General features: G+C 37.2%; 1 protein-coding gene and 1 long non-coding RNA gene across 6 annotated transcripts in view; both read left to right on the top strand.

Annotated features, from left to right (window-relative positions):
• The window catches only part of CNTN5 (contactin 5), a 602,217-nt gene that overhangs the window by 35,440 nt on the left and 543,523 nt on the right, over nt 1–23,254 (top strand). The gene's annotated exons all lie outside the window — the stretch shown is intronic.
• LOC146444949 (uncharacterized) lies at nt 9,132–12,878 on the top strand. 2 transcript variants are annotated; one of them, XR_014850963.1, is made up of 3 exons: nt 9,132–10,835; nt 12,500–12,574; nt 12,747–12,878. It is a non-coding gene; the product is annotated as an uncharacterized LOC146444949 (long non-coding RNA). The 2 variants fall into 2 exon arrangements; XR_014850976.1 differs by lacking the exon at nt 9,132–10,835 and adding an exon at nt 11,616–11,760.

Genomic DNA, 23,254 nt, shown 5'->3' with positions numbered 1-23,254 from the left:
ATCTGTTACCTTGACTACTTCTTGATTCTACAGTATATCTGTAATTTATACATTATTACATAAGGTACTGGGAAGGTGAGCTCACAAAAGATAAAGGAGCAGTGTTTCTTCCTAATTTTTAAGAACTGATCTAACTGTAACATCTTAATCACAGCTACTTGATAATAATATAAATATCTTATAAATGAAAACAAAGATCTTTTCTACATGCACAGTTGCAGTGCAACCAGCTGTGAATTTTAGAAGCTCAGGAAGACTTTTATCCTCTAATACAGTTTCTTACTCTTATAAACATTTATCTTTTGTGTATTTTGTAGTTGTATTTTCTCTGCATTCTCAGGAGAGAGCTATATATTTTCCTTTTTCTGTTACGGCCCAAGCAGCTGAGATAGAACTCAGTGCCCTTGAGAATGTGGAGGATTGAGATGAAATGGGAGAAGTGCCAGAAGAAAGTGAAGAAGAAATGGATTATCCCAGCAACCTCCCAAAAAAGTATTACAGATAGTATGAGCCGTTATCTCTCCCCAACCACTCGACGCCTGCATATCTCAGAGTTAGACATTGGTAAATTTAGACTGTAAATTACTTGTATTCACTTTTCTATTTGTTCTGAAAACTTGTAAACCCACCCAGTTATGTACCCTTATAACCTGTTGCAGAGCCTTTGTTCTGGGCTCTTCAGATGTCTCTCAAAACTCTCCTATCCCCTATGTAACCCCCAATAAAGCTGAAGAGACCTCATCTCGTCCCCTCGCCTGAGTCGACTTCCAGAAGCCCAAATTCACCTCCTGTGTTGCTCAAAACAGCCCTTCTCCCCACTGAAAGAACTTTCCTGTGGCATTTAAAGCACTTCTGGTTATGACTTCAGAAGTAGCCGCCGCATTTTTCTATTTTCCTCTATTCCGCAGATTTAGTTTTTATTTTTTACGGCTGTTGCAAGTAAGAATTGAGTGATGCCTCAGCAGTTACAGAGCTACTTGTAACTTACTTTTGTTTCATACTCAGGAGACCTGAACATGAGGATCAGTAGTTTTTATCATATGAAACTGAGAGCTAGGACTTTACTGAGCTTAGGACACCTGTTGGGTGACTAAGGGTATTTGTTAACGTTTTTAGAGAGACGAAGATGGAGACTTTGCTGAAGCTTGTACTCTTGTAAATCACATATCTAAACTTAACAGAGGATATGGAATTATAATAAAAGTTTCATGGTATGATGCACTGTGGACATGATCTGTATCCCACTGAAAATGGAAGGAGATTTGTAATCGATTTAATTGCAAACTGGAACTGTTCTTATCAGTCATCCATAAGTAGGGGAATCGTACAAGCTTTTAGATAACAATGCTGATAAATGTGGTGCTGAGGTGTTCTGCATGTTAATGAAAATATGCTGCTGCTGCTATGTCTGCAAACATTTTTTTGGTATCTTTTTATTTATATAGAAGACTATGTTCCTGAATCTTCCAAACCTTCTTTTTGTGTTGCCAGTCTGAAGAAATAAACTTCAGTTATCTTGTATAAATTCCTGCATTCACTGGAATTTTACGCAATGACTTGTTTTGAGGATCTGGACTCCTACAAGTGCATTTTGATTGCATAGACAAGCATCCCTTTTTTGTTTTAAAGGAGAGAATCTGTTTCTGATAACACCTTGCCTCTGGTATCACATGGCACCAGTGCTGATAGATTCAGTAGTTAGCTAACATGCCCTACATTAGAGTAGTCCTATGTGTTACATGCAAAGACATCACATTAGATTTTCCAGGGTCTGGGAAAATCAGAACCAGATCACTACTAAACAGAATTGTAGCTTTACAAAGAGCTAGAATTTGGAACTCCTACACCATGAGCTATCTGGAGCCTAAACCTGCCACTCAAGGACAAGATAAAGGAACTTCTCCTCCTGGAGCTGGAGCTCAAGCAAGCAGTCTTTGAGCTTGATGGAGAGGAAGAGGTGATACAAAGCTTCACCCACACCTGGATTTCATGGTATCGATCGCTGCTGCATTAAGGAGATTTGAAAAAGTTCACAGTGAGGATATGATTTGGCTTTTCTTCCCATCGCTTCCTCCTGGTGGCTGTGAAAATACAGTGACTATATTGGATGTCTTTACTGGAGAGAAAGAGGTGGAATGAAAGAAAAGTATATAGACAGAAAACAGCAACAAATTCTGTCTTATGCCACTAATGAGAAATATACAATGACTGAATCACAAACAGAAAAAATATGATGCTTCCTACTTTTTTTTTGGTGCCTTGACAATATTAATGAATGGACTTGAGACTTCTTCTGTTCCTATTGAATGGAAGAAAAAAAAGCTATCCTGTCAAGAAAATTGAAGAAAATAAATCCCTCTGCAGTCCACAATTTTCTCCATCCCTTTAATGTTTCTTATGAAGTAAAACACTTCAGAATTAACTGTGAAACAATAAACACACCAGTGTAAACTGATGGGAATCCTAGTTCAATTAATAGAAACAAAAGGGACTTCTATAATAAAGAGAATTTCTTTTCTCACTGCACAGATCTCAGAACATGTTGCTTTTCTTGATAAATGAGAGAAAAATGTCATCAAGAAAGGTGATGTGTTTTGAAGGTGTTTTATTGGTATCATTTTCAGATAGGAAGTACAGCCCCTTAAGGTACTGGGCATTTCTAGAAATAAATTTTAAAAAGCATTCAGTGAAATTAAATGTTGGCAGTGTGACACAGTATCATTGCATGTTCTTATATTAAAAAATAGATAAAAATTGGAATATCAAAGAAGGTGGAAAAAGACCTCAGGAGGTCATCTACTCCACCTTCCATGCAGATATAAATGTATATTTCAAGAACATATTTGTCACTTACACATCATCATCAGTTTCTGTATGAGTAATACAGAAAGTCTTATCTGTTGACTCCCTCTGATAAACCCTAAGATGATCATATATAGCCAGGATCACTTGAATATATTTGGGACTTAATGTACACTGTGACTTGTGGGTTGCACTCACTCGTGCTGCACTGAGAAGAAAAACATTTGGGCATTTGATTCAGATTTAGAATCAGAGAAAAATCAGAACTTGACTGTGAATTGCAATAAGATGACCAGTTTTTCTTCCAGGTTTTCAAAATAAAACCAACCTAAAAAAATAAAAAGCATATAGGAAAACCCAGACAGTTTGATGCAACTTGAATTCTCTATTAGAAAACTCTACTCAAAAGGGAAGGAGAATAAGGAAATATAAAACATGAGATAAAAATTCCACATATAGTCTTAAAAAACATAGAACCATAAAGTGGTTTGTTTTGGAAGAGATCTTGAAGATCATTTAGTTTCAACCTTGCCATGGGCAGGGACACCTTCTGCTAGGCCAGGTGACTCAAAGCCCCACCCAGCCTGGCCTTGAACACTTCCAGCCATGGGGAAGTGGGACTGTTTACAGATTACAAGTGATTATTATACTTCTTCCTGATCAGGGATGTCTATTTCAAAGGAAAGATGTTTGTAACCAAGTGCAAGTACTATGGGAATCCTTGCCCTTTAGTAAAAATGTTTCCAGTTAAACTTTGTCAGATGTTACAGTTTTCTCAATTTTCTCTCATTCCCCAGAGAACACAATTCCCTTCACTGTTCAAAATTATGTTGCTCTCATGGATTATGTCAATGTTAACCTTTATTATGCATTTTCAGTTTTAGGTTTTCATGAATGGAACTGAAAACAAAAGAGGGAGAAAATCTCTGAACAAGTGTGATAAAAGCCTAGTTATTAAATTGTTCCTTCTCATTCTGGTGAAGTCCCACTTTATTGTATTTTTCTCTTTCCTTATTAAACTCTATATCTGTACTCTTTAATGCCATTTTACAGAAGGCAGGTTTTTATTTCTAAAATTCTAGCTTGCGCAGAAGGAATTTTAAGTGCGACTGTCTTTTTTTTCTTCCCTTTTTTTCATGAGTATGTCTTTATGGTCATGATCTGGAATATTAAAGCAATGTGACTGTAGGCTGTAGCACTACTGACATTTATTATGAATTTTCAACAAGGAAGTGCAGATGAAACTATTGTACAATGGCACTTTTGACATGCCAGTCCTTTTGACGTATGTCTTACAACCACAGATAAGTGCCTGTAAAATGTTCAGACAGAACTACATCTATTTGACACACCTGTAAGTACAAATCTTGCACATTTCCATGGATTAAAAAAAGCTTTTAGTAATTGCAATGAAATGGAAATCTTGGAATTTTTTTTAAATTTTGTTACAGATAACTAATCTATCTCTGATGGCTATTGACAATATTCTCACATCTGTTTTATTGATATTTTCCTTGAGTTACAGTTGTTTATTAAAAGAACTTTATTGATAGAGAAATGAAACTATTTCTGAAAGGAGACAAAACATTCTGTCTAAGAGCTTTAGTGGTAAAAAAGCATGCTGAAAGGAGTTCAGTATGTGTTATATTTTAGTTTTATTTCTCAGGTTACTTAAACTTGGAAATAGTTGATCTTAAATTAGTTACCATCCTGTTTTACAGAAAATATAAAGTGGCTTTTTTTTGTGATTATGTTAAAGAGCTAGAATAAAAATAAAATATTGCAGTGATTCACCAAATTCACTGAACTTTTAACTCCAGAAAATCTGCTCTCAATTTCTGCAATTTTCCATATCTGAAAATAATTCCAAGATTCAGTCTTGATCTCCAGTATATAAGGAAAGGCCATCCTGTAATATTAGTTCATTAATTCTGCAGTTTATGACAGCATCAGTCTAATTTAAAAATATTTTTTAATGTAGGAATGACAGCAAGAAGTACCCTGAGGAATTTAATTCCCTTTTAAAACAAATGTGGGTATGCTAAATGTCACAAAATGGTGCAAGAAGAGAATGACTTGCTACCCACCAAAAAAAACCCCAACCAACAAAACAAAACAAAAATATAAATTAATAGCTGGAAAGTGAAACTTCACTGACATAAGTAAAATAAAACACACTTTTTTGGGTACTGTATTTTCTTAGAGTCTGCCTCACATAAGTAGTTCAAGACAGTATTCACTAGCAAGCAATATATTGCTGCTAGTATAAAACTGACTTTGGTAACTATCTGGTGTCCTCACTACAACTATTCTGAGGAATTTTACTTTGGAATAGATAGTGCAGACCTGTGAACTGCATTGGTAAATACCATTCTAAGCCTCCTCACCTGTATCAGAATATCTGCTTGATATAAATGTCTGTGTAAGTAAAGTTCTTCAGTCTGTATAAAGCAAGAGGTAGAATTGCTTTCTGGCTCTGAAAACTGAAAACCTCACTCTCATAAACAGCTCATGTGAATACAATCTGACTACTCACATGGGGGAAGTGTTTGCAGGATCAAGATGTAGATAATAATTGCAAAGAATAATGTCTTCACTGTAGCAATAAATGTTTAAAATACTGTTCATCATCACTGTAATTACAATATCTATAAAGGGAAATGTCAGAAAAACATGGAAAAGTATATTTGAATCATTGCTTGGTGAATTGGTTAAGAAAAGCGGACTAATGTGAAAATATTTTAAATATCTGCAGTTATTAAGTAATTCTATAATCTCTTCCACTTTGAGATATTCCTGGGAGATAAATATACCTTTAAAGTCTAGTTCTGTTTTCATATATAAAGTAGGTATGTAATGTGCTTCAAAGTAGGTATGTAATGTGCTTCAGGAATGTAATTACATTGGTAGCCTACTATTGACACATAAATTTAAATCCAGAGGCAGAAGAGGATGATGCAAGAACAGTTTGGAAAGACAGTTGTGACCAGCACATAACTGATTAGAAATATGAACATATTTTTATTTGCACAGTCTGAAGAAGGTAGGTAAAAGGTGAGAATAGAATAGAGTAGAATAGAATAGAATAGGATAGAATAGAATAGAAGTGAATAATAGTTCTGTTGGAAGGAGCCGACAGCAGTCAACTAGTTCAACAGTATGCAGGACAAAAATAGGAAAACACTAAATTACAAGGACTAAGAACAGATCATTTTGGGGATAAAAATATCAAAGTTGTAGAAAGATTGCAATGCTGGAACGTAAAATATACATATGTATAATTTAAAACACAGAGAAGTCAAGCTATGGCAGTTCCTTGATTTAGCAGTAGTGATGCTAGTAATAATTTTACAAAGGTGAGCAAAGGAGTAGAGATTAATTCCATATTACCTTCCTGGTCTTCAGCTAAATACAAGAGAACAAAATAAACATATATTAAAAATGTTACTGGCAAAAATAAAAGCAAAGGTTTATACGATGCAACAAATACAGCTACAAAAGAGGTGTTTCAGAGGACATAATGTGAGACTGGCTGGAGCAGAAATGTCAAAAATCTGAAGATTAAGAAATGTTGTCAGAGTAGATACGGGATTTGCAGCAGGAAGCGAAAACAGCAGGATCCTGTTGTGCCGTTGTGCAAAGAGAAATCATCATTGAACACAGTCGAGGAGGAGGTCAGAAAGAGGAAGAACAGATGATCATATTAAAGCTGAGGAAGGACAAATATTCAGCAATGTCAAAAAAAGCACAGAGATTAAAAAAAAAACAACTGTGTTAACAATTAATTATCCATTTGTGGTCAAACATCAGTCTTCATGTCAATCAGAAAACCTGAGTAAATGTGCTGAATGAGTAAGCACTGCTTTTATTTATATAAATCCTACAGGCATTAAATAACGTAGTGTTTTTCGATAAATCTTCCTCAACTCTTGCCCAGAAAGCTCTTTATATAATTTTGGCTGGTTTAAAGCTGTTGCTTGTAAAAGCCACATATATTCAATGTTCTGGCTTTGCATTTGAATTTGTGCAATATGGAAAGTGGGTGAGCTTCTTGCAGATTCTAGCTAGGAGAGTGAGAGCAGAGAATCAAGCCCAAATTCTAGGTTTGGAGCACTTGCCCTGTGAGGAGAGGCTTGGGGGAGCTGGAATTTTTCAGCCTGAAGCAGAGATGCTTCAGGGTAGAAATAACTGTCAGTGCCTAAGCAAATATCAGTGATCATCAAGGAGATGAAGCTGAGCTCTTCTTAGCTTTTCAGGCCAGGAGGATAAGAGACAATGGACATAAACAGAAGTGTGAGACGCACACTGAGCCTATAGGGAGAACATTTTCCCTATGAGAGCAGCTGGGCAGCAGCACAGGTTGACCAGAGAAGTTGTGGAGCCCTTGTTCTTGCAGGTATTTAAAAACAAAGCCCAGAACAACCTCATTGTTCTTGCCCCATACTGGGCAAGAAGCCAGACTCCAGCCAGCCTGGAGATCTCCAGAAGATCCTTTGGACATGAATTATCCTGAATATTTCCTTAATCTAGTCTGTGATTTGGGAAACAGCACACTTAGACTACTGACAGTACTAACCAAGTAGCTGCTTGGGAAACTCCTTCCTCTGCCTCAGTGTGAGCTTAATGATGTTTATTACCTGTTTATTGTAACAGCCAATTTCAAGATAGCCAACAATTCTACAATGAAAATGGAGCAAAAGCTAAATAGCTCTTTGTCTTTTGTTTGTTTGGGGGTTTTTTTGTCATTAAATACTCTAGTTCTTTCCAGTTCAACTCTGGGGTATGTATTTGTATGTAATTATGTATAATTATGACCATTAAAACTAGTAAATATGGACTCCTTAAAATGACCTAATGTCTTCTGAGAATAAGACATTAATGTAACTCTAAGACATGTAAAAATTTCAGCTGTTTTTTTTAACTTACTTATTTTGCTGAAAGGATTTCCTTACATTTAAATTAACATTCAGTGGTTTTGATGCAAAGTCATTTATTTCTACATATGATATCTACTAGTTTAGTTGAATATATCATAAGGGGAATGGATAATGTGATAAAAAGCATCTTGATAAAAATTGAAGTACATAGATTTTGAAAAATATTTGGGACTGGATAAGAGCTATTGGAATTAGCAAAAATATGCTGCTTTAAATAAAAATCTGTTCATTTCCTTGCAAATATGTTGTTTACAATACAAATGGTCTGATTTCAGTAGCGGGGATATGTATTCATTGAAAGTATATGAAGTGTCTATTTCAGGGAAAGATTATCCCCAAATATTTAGATTTTTACTAAAAACTTAACTAAAATATTTAAATCTTCAAAATTTTAGCGCTTCAGAAGATTGAAAATCTATAGCTGAACAGTATTCCGTTTTAAAATACAGCTTATGAGATATTAAAATATTTTGTGTAAATGTATCACTTTAACAGAAAATTCAAAATTAAAAAATAATTTCACCCATTATTGTGGCTTCGCCCTGTGTGTTCAGGTCAGGTGGCAAGCCCTGAAGACACAACAAAGTGGGCGAGCCGCCACGATGACCGCGCACCAGCCGGGCGCAGCAGTGAAGCTCGCAGGGGAGGGAGAGAACCTCCGGGGATGGAGGCCAGCAGGAGACAAGGCGATAATGAAGAAATGCAGTCTCTCGGGTTCAGAATCCAGGGGTTTATTGGGAGGAGCAGCAGGGCGGTGAAGGCAGGTGGAATCGGGAAGGGACGCGGAGGATGGAGACGGGCAGGATTCAGAGCTCGAGAGCCCAGAATGTGACCACGCAAGGGGTTAAGAGGGGCTGCAGGGTGGGAGGGGTTTACACAGGAGGACCAATAGGGGCACGAGGGGTACAGGATTGACAGGGACGCCAGGCAATGGGGACGCGAGGAGGGAAGGTACAAAAATTTGAAACCCAATGGGGAAACTGCTAGAGGGAACAAAGAACTTTCTAGAACAGTGACTAAATATGGGGTAAGGGAAAGGAGATGTGCAGGGCCAATACATTCGTTGTCTGATGCATGTTGAGGACGCCAGCCACAAGGTGTCCTGGGTGTGCACTGCTTTGTCACTCAAAAGGTCTCTTCACACCCAGGAGCCTTCCTCGGTGTCATTTGCTCCATGCAGCTGGTCGCCCAAGCTCATCTGAGTGAGGGCCGCTGCTACACATTATAACATTGTTCATTTCCATTTGTTGCTCATTTGTACCCAGTTTTCAAAAAAAAATAAAAAGATAGTCATAGCATGCTGAATGTATATTTTGGTAGTTACAAATTAGTTACATAATAGCAAATAGATAAATAGACTAAATAGGCATAATGAAGTCAAAATAGAAGTTTTAGTTTCTTAAAGTAATTGATTGATTTCACATATACTCTGAATTCTTGTCATATTAAATGAGGATTAAATTCTCTAAAGACTGGATTTGAACAGGTATGAACTGTTAGAGTATCAAACAAGATGGATTGATACCATTCCCAGAACAGAAGATTTACAGGCCAACTGGCAAACCCCAGATCGAATAAACCAGATGTCTTTATTTTCCTTCTCATTTTCTGGTAATACAAAGAAATTCTCTGGGGATATATGATGTATAACTTCAGATGGGAAAAGAAAAGAGATACTGTACCTCCTACAGAGGAATTCTCAAGGAATCTGGAGCATGGCAATAAATAAAAATACATTTTTGATTATGGGGACAAGGTTATTCTTTAATGTACTAGGCAGACTGCTTTGAAATATTCCAAAATTAGACTAATCCACAGATGAAAATGAAAGGTAAATTGTTTCCTTCTTAGATATTTTTCATGGAATCTGAATGAGCATCATTGTTTGTGGCTATGTTATTTAAGATGTACAGATAATTTCAATAACTAGTTTTAAGGCACATACTGAAAGAAGGTTCAGAGCACTGTTTGCAAAGTACTATCGGTGGTATAAAAAAGAAGCATTTAATAATAGAAATTAGAAGCAACATTGTTTTTGCTCCAAACTCACAGTATTACAGTGACAAAAACAGTTTATGGTCCTTAAACATAAAATGGGAGCATGATATAATGTAATTATTGGAGTGGTGAGATGTGTCCTGCAGCATCAGAAAATGAGATTAGAGTGTTTAGTTTTGTGGATGAAGGTGTGCGATAACTGCTGGAAGTGGGCAATACAACATAAAACACCAAATCCAGAACTTCCAGGAATGCTGACAATGGCCACAGTCAGTTGAATTCAGCTTGTAGGATCCACTAACCTTCCTCTGAATTGTCCTGGATATTGATTTGTGACAGCAGTTTGAAAATTTGAAGACACTGATGTCATAGAATCATTGATTAGGATTGTCCAGCAATTCAAGTTAGAGGGCACTTTTACAACATATCTGGTCCAAACCCAGATCAAAGCTCAGACATCTCCCCACTGTGCTGTGAGAAAACTTGTTCCTCCTTGTCTGTTGTCAGGCTTTAAATCCATTCTGTCAATGAACAGCTGCAAAGTGGGGAAAGAGCTTTTCCTTTTTTCACCAAACTTTCCAGCTTCTAGCTTTCTGCCTCCTGGCATTCTGCATTCTCTGCTTGTTCAGGGGCAGCTTCTGCCTGTTGCTCCTTCCACATGATGTGGGGTTCAGGTTCTGCCAAGGGATCCATCAATTCCGTGCCCATCCCTTCTCAATGGTGTGCAGTTTTCTCACCTCTTCCTGCAGCTCCTTCAGATGGTGGCTCCGTTTCAGCCACAGTGTCTCTCCCACAGGGAAGGTGGCTTCTGTCCCAGCCTCAGGGAGTTGCACCACATATTGGGGACTGAGAGGATGTGCCAGAGCTCTCATTCAGACTGGCCCTGTGAATTTGTCCTTGCTGTGTCACCACTAGAGTCGCAGAAGAAGAGGGTGTGCCCAGGGAACCACAGAGATGCAGGACAGCAGTTCTGCAAAAGTAGGAGCTGCTGCTATTGCTGTTCCAGGCAGTGGCAAATCTACATTAGCCACCAAGGATGCTGGCACCTAAACAATTTTAAATTAAATGGTTTGAAAAGCTGACAAATTACTAGAGACAGTAATTAAGTCTGTGAGGAGGTGTCCTACGTAAACCCAAGCTGGTGCCAGAAATACCAAATTCGCATTTTCATTCGGATATATCTCTGCATACATATATATGTCTATATTTAGAACACTATACTGAACCAGAGATCAAACTATTTCACTAGAACACACACTTTCTTGAAATAATTTAACTATCTAAGTCTCATATTGTGTATTTTGCCCTTTCTGGTAAAATGTGACCATGGGTCCAAGCCCATCGGCATTTCTGAATATGGAAAGATGTTTGATTCAAAATTACTGCATGCAGTAAATATGAACTCTGTGTACAACTTGTAAACACCTCATAAAAACAAACAAACAAAAATAAGACGCAAGAGAGAGGACTTTCCGGTTTTGACTGCTCCTGCAAACTGTGAATATGAGCATTCGAAAATAACTAAGCATGTGTGTTAAGATCAGCATTTTTCTACTTTCTTTGATGTTGGGATTCTTTTTCTTCAGCTTCTGCATAAAAAAAAAATCTAGCATAAGGTATTGGTTTGTGTTTGATTTGTAACTCATTTTGAAGTTTCAGTCTCTCCTTAGGGTAATGTTTCTGCTTACTAAATTTAATGCTTATTCTCCTTGAGAGAAATGGAATTTCTACTTTTTTTTTAACTCTCATCCTCAGCACCAAACTATGACATATCAAAGTTGACTTTTGTTTTCCCTTTTTTTTTTTAGTATTTGTGTCACTGTTTGCACACAAACCAAAAAACTATTTTGTAAACTAGCTCCTCATCAGTTGCAATACATTTACCTATATTATTCTTTTCTCCGATCTTACAGGTGCATATTTTTCTATTGGACTTTCCCAGAAAGTAGTTGCAATGTCATGTACTGTGCCCTGTTCGTACCTGCTTGGGTTGGTGTTCCAGTTTTTCTAGATCTATGTGAGGGTAGGAAGAAATGACAAGATTTTTTTTTATATTCTTTGCTAATTTCTATAAAGAAAGTTATACACTAACCTCAAAGATAAAAATTATCTTCCAATGACATGCTAACACCATTAAGTGGAGAATAGAATGATCGATGGGAATTTTTCATGTGAAATTGACTGTGGATTTTATTATATATACCTGAAAGGAGATCCTAGCTGGTCTCCCTACTACAATTTTAAGAAAGACCCAGAAATTTTAAGTAAAGGAACAGAGAAGGTCTCAATTAGCGTCCTCAGATCCAGCGCTATTATCTCTTCTAAATGCCTGGGTCTGAAGTTGTTTGCAGTACAAGATAGGAGTACAAACCGTAGGAGGAAGGCTCTCTTCTTAAGATGCAACACAGAAGACACAAAAGCACTCCTGAACCCCTGCAGTGATGGGGGAAAATGTAAAAGAGGAAACACCAACCTTGATTTAATTTAAAAGGATGCTATAGATCAGTTCAGATTTTTGAAATCAAGCTTAAAACAGAGTAATAACTGTATATATCTGAACAGTATTTCAGTAACATATGGGTAGATCAGAGTATTTTTAATACCAGAGCAGGTAAAATGGAACTCCAAGTAATACATATAATATTCATTGTGTTCCTCTAAAGATCTTTAAATTTACTACTCCTTCTCAATCTATGTATCATACTGTATTAATCAAGTAATAGTAAGAACTTGCTTTTCCATTACTTCTTTTCCTCTTCCAGACTCCATCATTTTAGTTTCTGATTTTCCTCCAGTACCTTTTCCTCAAAGGTGAATTGCTGTTTCTGTTGTCCTGAGTGAACCAGGTGAGATGTTGACTTTGATTAAAATCTTTTAGGAAGTCCACATAACACTGAACAACTCCTTTAAAACTCTGGGTTATGAGCGTGGAAACACAGCAATCTATGAAATGGTCAATAGAAATAAAACTTCCTGAACATTGAGTTTTTTCCAGATCTTGGCAGAAAGCAGAAGAGCATCACTTCAGTGAACTCAGTGGTGGTACATGCCAGCTGAAGATGCTTACTGTGGCTTCTGTGCTCATTATTCAGTGACTGATCATTATGAAGAACCCAAACAGTAAACCAGTGATGTTTTTAATAGGTCAGCTCAAATAAATTCTTCTATCAGAAAGGAAATTACCGTGCTAATACACCAAATTTGCCCTTTTTTTGCTTTGGGTTTTTTTATGTGAAGAGCCCTCCCACAAAATTTGCCTACAATTAAGTAACAACTAGAATAAACATGATGATAATTGTTATATTAGAAATTCAAAATCTTGTAAATCCCAAAACAGATGCTGGTAGTCTCAAATAAAATTTGAGCAAAGCTGATCCAAACTCATTTAAACACTGTCAGTGCTGCAGTCACTTTTTAAAAAGCCTAGATCTGGCTTCAGAAGATCCTGGTATTATCTCATTACTGTCCAAACATTTATCATGGTACTGTACATCCTTTCTAAAAGATCATGAAAAGGAAGGGAGGAGAAAATATTATCCCTTCTGATTCAATTCCTTTCCACAGCACTAACACAGAAACAGTATTGGCCAAGTTTGCCTTTTAATGCTTTCTCTGTAAAGTATTTCCACAGTGGACAGAAATAACCCTTTCAGTCATACATTTTAGGGCAAAAATAACCTTATCTGTGCTGTGGCATATCAGCTGATTCTCATGGCCATCCTATATAAGAAAAATGTGATGCAATGCCTAAACTGTGGCATAAGCATAATAGCAGCCATATTTACATGTTGAACTAAAAATCTTTAACTCACATTACTGCAATCACACTTCAGTCAAATGATGTACTGGGCATGATGCAGGTTCCTCCATCCCTTGTCTCTGCTTGAATTTGAAAATTCTAATTGCATTCTTATGATCTTGCTTCCTGTCAGACTGACAGATACATAACATGTAGGAGGAAAGCTAGATGAGAAGGCTAATTATGAACTAAGGCAGTCAGGAGGGTGAGAGAGAGAGAGGAGGATTATTTTATTTTTTAATCAATATTATATTTTCTCTTGCGCCACCCCCAGCAGATTGTGTCTTAATGAGATTCAGTCCTAATCAATGCACATCTAGCCAAATTAAAGGTCAGATACTGCCTGTGTAGGGCATGTAAATCACAAGAAAGTCTTTGAGATGTCTTTTCTTCCTTTATTCATTTTCTACAGAGTAGCAAAAGCCAGAAAAAGCATAAGTTCCTTTACTAGAAGAGAGGAGGGTGTGCCTTTTTTTCCAGTTTCCTGCAATGCATGTAACTCAAAGCAGCAGAAAGAAGGCCAGCTGTGTTCCCTGCTCTGATTTTACTATGGTTTGCTGAGTACCACTTTTTTCTTTTCTAAGGAACTGTCCCATATGTTCCTGCTCTTAGCTGTGCTCGACACATTGATCTTCCAATACAGTTAAAAACTAATCACACTGCCCTCATATTTTCATGTATTTTTGCATAACCTCCTATCTTGCTCTAGGGCATAAAATACATATTTAGCATCGTGCTGTAGAAGAAATATTCTTGTGGGTCACAATTCATCCTTTGCTGTTTCTCAGACACTTTGAAAACACACACATGCAAAAAAACTCCAATGGTTACATCAACAAGGCCCCAGAAACACCATATGTGAGAGCAGGATTTACTCAGGTCAAGTTCTATGCTGTGTAGATAGACCATCTGTTCTAGAAATACAATCCTTAAGAGAATAATACACATATTTTCCATGCAAACTGGATTAACGTAAGAAAGGGTCTAATGATACCTTACTTTAAGTTCTATATCAACCACAACATAGTAATATTTCACGAGTGTTTTTTTCCATTTTAAAATTTCAGGAATTTTGACTTTATAGGCATAAAAAATGCAATTGCTGTTATATAGTATATTTCTGGAATTGAAATCTCTTTGTTTCCTTTTGACTCTGGTTTCTCCTCCTGATTTAAAATTGTACACCATAACCTGTGTATATCAGGTTCATCATACTAGAAACCTGTATGACTGGTCCTGGTGGTGGTAAAGCTAAAAGCAGAGGTGAAGACACCGATTAACAGTCATGAGACAGAGAAATTTAAGAGGTCTCCCTGGCTTAGAATCTGTGTAAAAATGTGAGCAGAAGCAAGAGAGGTTTACAACAGAAATCAAATGTAACAGGAACAAGAAGTCAGAAGCAGGTGCCAGAAATCACGGCTAAGCATGTGAGAGAAAAAAACAAGGAGAAAGCCACAGTGACACACAAAGTAGCCAATAATGATCTGTGCGAGGAGCTCTCACACGCTGCTAAGGGACTCTAAGCCAGCCCTCCTGATCAATAGTGCACCGTTTCTGTTGGCTCTATCAGCACTTTGCTATCTCCAGTTAGCAGGACTTTGAGTAAGAGCAGGTGGTCCAGTGCAGAGCCCCATTATTGAACCTGCACCAAAAAAAAGAACATTTTTTTCATTACTGACAACTGTTTAAAAATTCAACGACCTTTCACGCTTCATTTTTGAATCAGTAGTGATTGATACCAATCAGGGTGAGTTTGGATCCCAAAACAACAAGCTAATTCTATAGCAATATAAATCAGTTTGCTTATTTGGGTCACTCAGAAAGTGGCTGCGTTTTTATATCAAAAAAGACTTAATGAAAATGAGCCGCAGTAAAGAATTTTTCACTTCAGAATATTAAATGGTAAGTAGAAAACAGAAAATAATTCTACTACTAGCAGTAAAAAATAAGGACAATGTAGATGTGTGTTTTCTTGAACTCTTCCTAATGAGACAGCTATTGACTAGTGCTAGAAAGTGTGCTGAGCTTGCTTACTGCAATTTTGCCTAAAGTTAAGATCAAGTTCAGATCTTGCTCAGGAAGTAGCACATTAGCTGAATATGGTCTGTGTAGTTCCAAGCACGCAGTTCTATTTTTGTCTCCTGAGCTTAACATGTCCATTTGTTCACACTTTACTTATCTTCACTGCCACTTCTCATCTCCTGAGAACATTCAGCATCACAGTTTTGATGAGACTACAGGGATCAAACAAGCCACAGAAATGAAAGGATGCTACTCCCCAGCCTGCTTTGCTTGATTCTCAGTTGTCTCTAGTTTCACCTGCCAGATAGCTATTTGCCCAGACAGGAGATGATGCACTGGGATCTAAAGTAGGAAGCAACCATCATTATTTCAGAGTTCTATTTAGGAACTGCAACTACAATGATAAGGGAGTGTTACTCCAAACTGGGCAGTGTTACAGATCTCTGCTGAGCAGATGGGCTGCAAAACAGCAAACTTTGCATGGACCAGCTGCAGGCTTTCATAACAAATACAAGCTGCTGATAGCAGTCTAGACAGGCACAACAGCTAGAAAACACATTTCCATAATATAATAGCCTGTTGTAGAAATGAAGATTGCGCCTTGGCATTCCTACTGAAAGTTATGTGCTTATTAATAGAGCTAAATGGTTATACACTCCTCTACCAGCCTGTGCTAGTTAACACAAAATAGATGTAAAATGCTACCAAGGTAACTAGCTAGGAATTGAATATCACAAACAGATTGGTTTGTTGTTTTTTTTTTTTTTTTTTTTCTTTTTGCTGTTTGTTTACCCAAAGGAAGCTGTAGCTTTCTCAAATTCAAATTGTCAATAAGGAGGAAAGTCCAAGAAAAATCAAAATGTCATATGCTGGTCAGTTAAGCCCAAGAACATTTCATTTTTTCAATTCATGTAAAGTGTTTAATTTTGGAACATCAAAAATTTTAAAACTGAATTTTCTTATCAGTACTCTGCCTTATAAAAACTGTAAATCACTTGCAGTTTTGGGGTGTTTTCAAATTTTTCTTCATTGTTTTCTTTTATTCCATATGGCCAGCAGAAATTCTGTATCTCTCAAGAGCATGCTGTAGAGCTCCTGCTGACAGAAATGCAACTTCAGTACTATTTTGTGAGAAATACAACTCTGTATGTATTAGCAAAGATGAAAAGTAGGGAAATTGGAAACATCAGAAGAGATATTTTTCTTAGCAGTATGATACTCAAAATATAACTTAATATTAAACCTGATTTTAAATGAAACCTAACAGGACAGTTATTATTAGTTTTCATTCAGAGAACTATGACATGCTTAAAAGTATCTTAGTGAAATGTTGTTTGAAGCAAATTTATTCAGAATTACAATTTCAGGGGGAAAAAAAGGTTAAAATGTTAGAATTTTACAGAGTTGGGATGAAAACTAACCTTAAGATCCGGTGTCTCAGAATTTCACAATCTTGTTACATCAGTCTGATTTAGCAGATTTTTTCATCCTCTGCAAATCTCTTATCATGTATAACTTATGGCTAAAGGGAGAACTTACAAGGATTTTGTAGCTCTCTTATGAGTGATTTTTTATTCAGAGGACAAGTCAACAGAGCTATCTTCTGTCCTGAATATTCTCCAGATCTTCCAGCACAGAAAAGAGATGTCATAGCTGAAAGAAATCATTCCATGGGTTAATTGCTGTGTAGGAACATGGTTTCTATTTTCTCCAACTCTATATATACTTTCAGGTAGATTATGATATTTGGTGATATTTCAGTTAATTGAGTTAATTATTTAAGTAATGCAGAATAACTGAATCATGAATTCCACAGACTCTGTGTTTCTTACATGTAGAAACTTCTCTCACAGCTGCTTAGAGCTTTGACTTCGTGCAGAGTGGTGGCTGCATCTTGTGGCCCCAAGTGCTGCAGGGACTTTGCTGTGAGTGGCATGGGGTCAGGAATTTTGGCTGGGCCTCCACACCACCTCACCCTCTGTGCTCTGTGCCCTCTCATCCCTCAGAGAGCTACCAGAATGGTCTAGCCCAAAATGCACACCTTTTGTCTAGATTTTTTTTATGCTAACACTCGGTGTGTAGTAGACACGGCATTTGTTAATACAGCTGGTCTTTAACCCGAATGCTATGAAATTAATGCAAAATACAAGCCTTTGAATCAAGCCCTTGTCCCCTGTTTTTAAATTTCAGAGAATTAGCCATTAATTTTAAGAGATAAGAGTTGAAAAGGGCTGTTGTGTATATACATTTATGATAATATATTGTTGCAATAATGAAGCAGTTAACTCAGCTTATTGGCAGAGTTTTCAGTCAGGTTTCAGTGAGTTGTTTTAGCATATTCAGTATTGAAGAACACATGATTCATTTTTGTCCATTAAATCAAGAAAGGGAAATGATAAGCAAAAGGCATCACTAGAGTCTAGATTTCCTCCAGGTCCTATGATGCTGAGACTTAGGATATTTATAAAGTGGATTATACAAAAATATTCAAACTTTCTCTCCAGATGTCTTTTCAAATAGAAGAGAGAAAAGACTGCTGAGAAAAATACAGTGTGAAACACTGCTTTAATAATGCCAGATGAGAAGAATCATGTTCGGCAATCAAAATGACTTCGCAGTTTTGTAAAAAGAGGATAAAGAAATGTGACCAAAATCTCAAACTGCATTAAAAACAAACAAACAAACAAAACCCTATCATAAAGTGAAAACTCATAAATATGTCAGTCCTTCATTCTCCTGTGTTCAATATGTGACAGTTCTAAACAATTCTGCTGTTAAGATTTTCTTTTTGAGTGCCTTTTTTTAATTATTATTTTGCATTTAATATTGAATAGATCTGTGGCCAATTCCACGGCTAGCAGAGAGAGAAGAAAAAAAGTACCTTCATTAAGAAAAACAAGAAAGAAAATGATGTAGTGTTTTTATGTCTTTGGGGAAAAAAAATATATTGCTACAAAGATCACACAAACAGTTTTAGATGTAAATAACATTAGTGTCCTAGTAAGGCTACTTGAGCATTCCTTGCTCTTCTGTTTTGTTTTGTTTGAAGATGTTCTTCTATTCAGACTAATGACTCAGACTAAAAATTATTTGCTACATAAACTTCAGACTAAAAATTATTTGCTATATGAACTCCACATTATTTTTTGTTGGGTTTTCCTGTAACAAAGCAAGTACAGTCTTCTGGTACTTTCTAGTTACATAACCAGGGATGAAGAGTTAATTAGGATGTAAGTACTTACAATCATTCAGATTTGTATAAGCAAATCTAATAACTCTGTGTTATTAAATATGCTTCTGCAGTGTTCTTGAGCATCAATCACAGAGAAATAAAAAGGGGGAATATTACTTATTTAAATTTCTCAGATTAGTATAAATAATGCAGTGAGAAGAGTGCAGATGGAAAGCATCACATGTTCCCTGCCTCTTCCTTCTCTCTTCTCTGTTGTTTTTCAATGCCTCAACAGAGGAAAGAGTCACAAAGAGAAAGTTTCTTGTTTGGAAACTTGCTGAAGCCGAGGGGAAGACTCCACTGTGCCTCAGTGACTCAGTTACTCACATGCTATGAGACTGATGTCTGACTTGCAGGAGTTTGCATCAATGTACCTGTGAGAAAGGAAGAAATTACTGTAAAAGAAAGGAGAATGAAAACCTGAGCAGTGAATTTCCTACCACCAACGTGGGACTTTCAAAGCATGAGCTGAACTTTATAATTCTCTCAGTTGGACATACTGTGATACTGTAGTCCTTTTCCGATTTTACATGAAACAACTTTTAGCAAAAGAAAAGAGGCAGCAGGATTCAGGGGAAATACGACTTTTCCCTATTCTGATCTCAGCTTCTGTGATAAAAACACAGGAATAACCACAGCTGGCTCTCCAGGAAGGACTTAAATGCCTTTGTTTCAAGGCATTCTGTATTTAAGTGCCCCATAGATGCCTTGCTATTATCAAAGCATGGAAAAATGCCTGGGAGTTACGTGACAAACACAGCTAACCTGCCTGAAGTGAATGATTCCTAAAACTCAGTATAAAACTAAATGCTTTTTCAGCTGCTTTGTTTTCTAACAGATGCTGTTGTTTGAATTGTGTGTTTGACTCTGCTTACGTTAATTAGGCATAACTCTACATCTGAGTCCCCCAGGTCAGTGTTTTATATCTAACATTTTTTCTGTCATACTGTTGGTTTTCAGCCACTGTTGTACCGCAGTCAGTTTATTCACATGCAAGGCTTATTTGCCGTAAGCGAGCAATTCAGTTTCATTAACAGACTTTGCCCCTGACAAACTAACAGCTGTGGCACTCCTAGTCCTCAGAGCACCTGTGACTGGCTTGCTACATGCCTGGAAATCACTGTACATGTTTTTCCCATTTAGCACTATAAATACAGATCTGGCTGGCTATGAGAGTAGCAGCACTAACACATGCATGAATTCACTTGTTTGTAGGACAAATTCTCCATTCTAGGAATGTTTTTCCTGGAAATATGGTTAAGTGACTATGCATAACTACATATCTTCCTACTCTGAAACATTGCCTGAACCTTACAATTGAACATTAATTTATTAGTTTTGGTACCTTACAAGCAAAAAACCCCTTTGATGTGCACACTTTCCTGATTGATTATGTGTGAGATCATTATAGAAGTCATAGTATCATAGAATGGTTTGGGTTGGAAGGGACCTTAAAGACTATCTGGATACCACTGGCAGTAGAACCTTCTACCAGACCAGGTTTGTCATCCAGCCTGGCCTTGAACACTTCCAGAGATGGGGCAGCCACAGCTTCTCTGGGGAACCTCTGCCAGTGCCTCACTATTGTCACAGCAAAGAATTTATTCCTAACATCTAATTCAAACTTACCATCTTGCAGTTTGAAGCCATTACTCCTTGTCTTATGTAGCCATTACTACATGTCCTTGTGAAAAGTCCTTCTCCAGCTCTTTTGTAGCTTCCTTTAGGTACTGGAAAGTGTTATAAGGTCCCTCTGGACCTTATAAGGTTATATAAGTGTTATAAGGTCCCTTCTCTCCTCCAGGCTGGACAACCACAGCTCTCTCAGCCACTCTTCACAGGAGAGGTACATCAGCCCACTGGTCATCTTTGTGACCCTCCTGTGGACTGCCTCCAGCAGGTCCATTTCCTTCTTTTGTTGGGGAGAACAGAGCTGGATGCAGTACTCCAAATAGGGTCTCACAAGAATAGTCACCTTCCTTGACCTGCTGGTCATGTTGCTTTTGACGCAACTTCTTTCGATACAAATATTTGTGACAGAGTGGTAGCACAGTATATCAGAGGATGTGAGTCAAGATGTTATGAGAATAGGAAGAGGTATCTCAGCATCCTTGTCTTTTGGGGGTAGGCTAAAAACTAGCTATCTTCTGGAAAAGCCAGTAAGAAGGATGGTATGGGAAAAGGGAAGGACATATCTGTGATTCAGGGAATGAAAAGTATTAGCACTAGAAAGACTCTTGTCTCAGAAAATTTGAAAGAGGAGAAAAGTAAAAGTTTCTGGAAGTTGCCTAAGAAAAAAAGAGATTTTGTGGAGTTTGTCTGATTTTCATTTAACCAATAATACAGGATATAGACGAGTCAATACATGGTACTTAAAATGTATCATTTAAGGTAGCAAATTACATTAGTGAGTTTACTATGATGATAAAAACCAGTCTTGCACCCAGAAGGGATGTGGAGAGCTTGGTAGCTATTGAACTGAAGTTATTCTGAGGGATGTGGATACTAGTTTGTGATATATCTTAGTTAATAACTTTGTAGTTCTGATGCCTGTCTGATGTTTAGTTCAGGAAAGAAAAGTCAATATCCTTCACCAGCAATGATGTGAGTCATACTCTTTATTGGAGGAGTCAGTTCTGTGTGGGAGTGGGACCTAAATGGATGTTTATGTGTGAAAAAACAATTTTGTTGTTCAAACCTAAAATATATGCTCTTTCAGAAGCCAGTTAGAGATGGCATTTTAAAGTATTTTTGTTTTCTATACAAAGCCTCTATGAAATGACATTTATGTGTCAGAGATCATAAAATGGTACCATTTCATTGCAAACTTGTTTTTTTCTTAACCATAAAAGCAAAGGTCTTTTAGATCAAAGCTTTTAAGAGGCACTATGACAGATAACAGAGAACAATCTTTCTCCCTAATGTTATATGTTTAAAGGCACCCACTGTACAATTTCCTAGAAAGCAGAGATTTTTGAAGATAACTAATTAACTTTAACTTGATTAGATCAGCTTCTAAAGTTATAAAGCTGAGGTTATAAAGCTGACTTAAAGTATGTAAACCACATGAAGAATGCTGACAGAATGGTCACCCTGTTCGCTATCCTTCCCTATAAAAATCCTATATATCAGGCTGTCTGCTCCATCCCAGCAGAGTTAGAAGAACTGCTTTTCCAAAAAATTGAGGATCACTGCTTGTTGTGTAAAACCTTGTTAATTTTACCTTTTATTAGTCACACAACGGGGTTTTGTACAATAGTTTTAAAAAGTGAAAGAAAACTTCTGAAATATTTATCTACGTAGTGGAAGGGTTGTAGTTACTGTAGTTTGAACTTCTCAAGTTTTGGAAGGGTTGTAATTACTATAGTTAGAACTTCTCAAGTTTAAGAAGCGAGAGAGTTCTTTGGTTTATTGATTGAGTGAAAAGCTAGTTCTTGAAGCAGAAACTTCTATACAAAGTATGGATGACTGAAATGAGAGTCTTGGAGAAAGGAATTGCATAAAGATCTCTTCTACAGTCAATCTGTCTATGGAACAAATTGTGGATGGTGCATATTTGACACTCTGTCCCACTGGGAAACCTGCTCACACTTTGAGTCTGGTGCTTCTCTGAATTAAAGGGTTGGATCAGGTGATGATCAGAGATCCCTTTCATGTATGAATCTAAATTATTTGATTTGGTATATTAGGGATAACTTTCACCAGACATGTTGCCAGCCCTCTCACTGCTAGAGAGGATTTACTGTTATCAGATTCAGCCAACAAGCCACACCTGATTTCTCACTTGTGCGACCCACTGTTAAGAATTCCAGACTCTTAGCACCCAGGAACACCTGTGCTTAGGTCATCCTTTTCCATCCAAGGAATCTGAGTGCAAAGCAGGAGCTGTGGAAGCTGCATTCACAATCAGATGAGCACTTCCAGCCATGCATACAAGTACTTTTGGCCACAGTTCCTGACATCGGCCCTGGGAATGTTCTGCTGTCCATGTTTCATCTGTTGGGTGGCATGAGCTGAGGTGCTGGGGAGCCATTAGGCAGGAGGCAGACAGCAAGAGGCACAGTTTGCTGCACCAGTACCAGTCTGTGACTCCAGCTCACTTGTAAGCAGTGATTGTCCTGATTCCAGAAGTCACTGAACATTATATGTCCCTCTTTGCACAAACATTCCCTCCTTTTTGTCTTCACTGAATTCATACACAGCCTCTCTCATTCTCTGATAAGTTTTTCTGGTTATTGTCTGAGCTGAAGTATACTAACAGCCTGATATCACTGACTTTGCCTTACCTGTTGTATTTGCAAGCACTCTATCTAACAAGTACCAAAACAAAATCATTAATTTCTTTTACTTTTCAACATGAGTTTCTGTCAGGAGGTATGATTGCTTGGGATTCATAGGAGATGGGAAGTGCACATGGTGAAGTGGTAATTTCTTTTCTCTTTTTGCGTGTTGAATTTTCCAAGA

Source organism: Lichenostomus cassidix, chromosome 1 (genome assembly GCF_008360975.1).
Source record: "Lichenostomus cassidix isolate B80296 chromosome 1, HeHo_3.0, whole genome shotgun sequence".
NCBI classification, from domain to species: domain Eukaryota; kingdom Metazoa; phylum Chordata; class Aves; order Passeriformes; family Meliphagidae; genus Lichenostomus; species Lichenostomus cassidix.
This window is presented reverse-complemented; position numbering and strand designations above follow the sequence as displayed.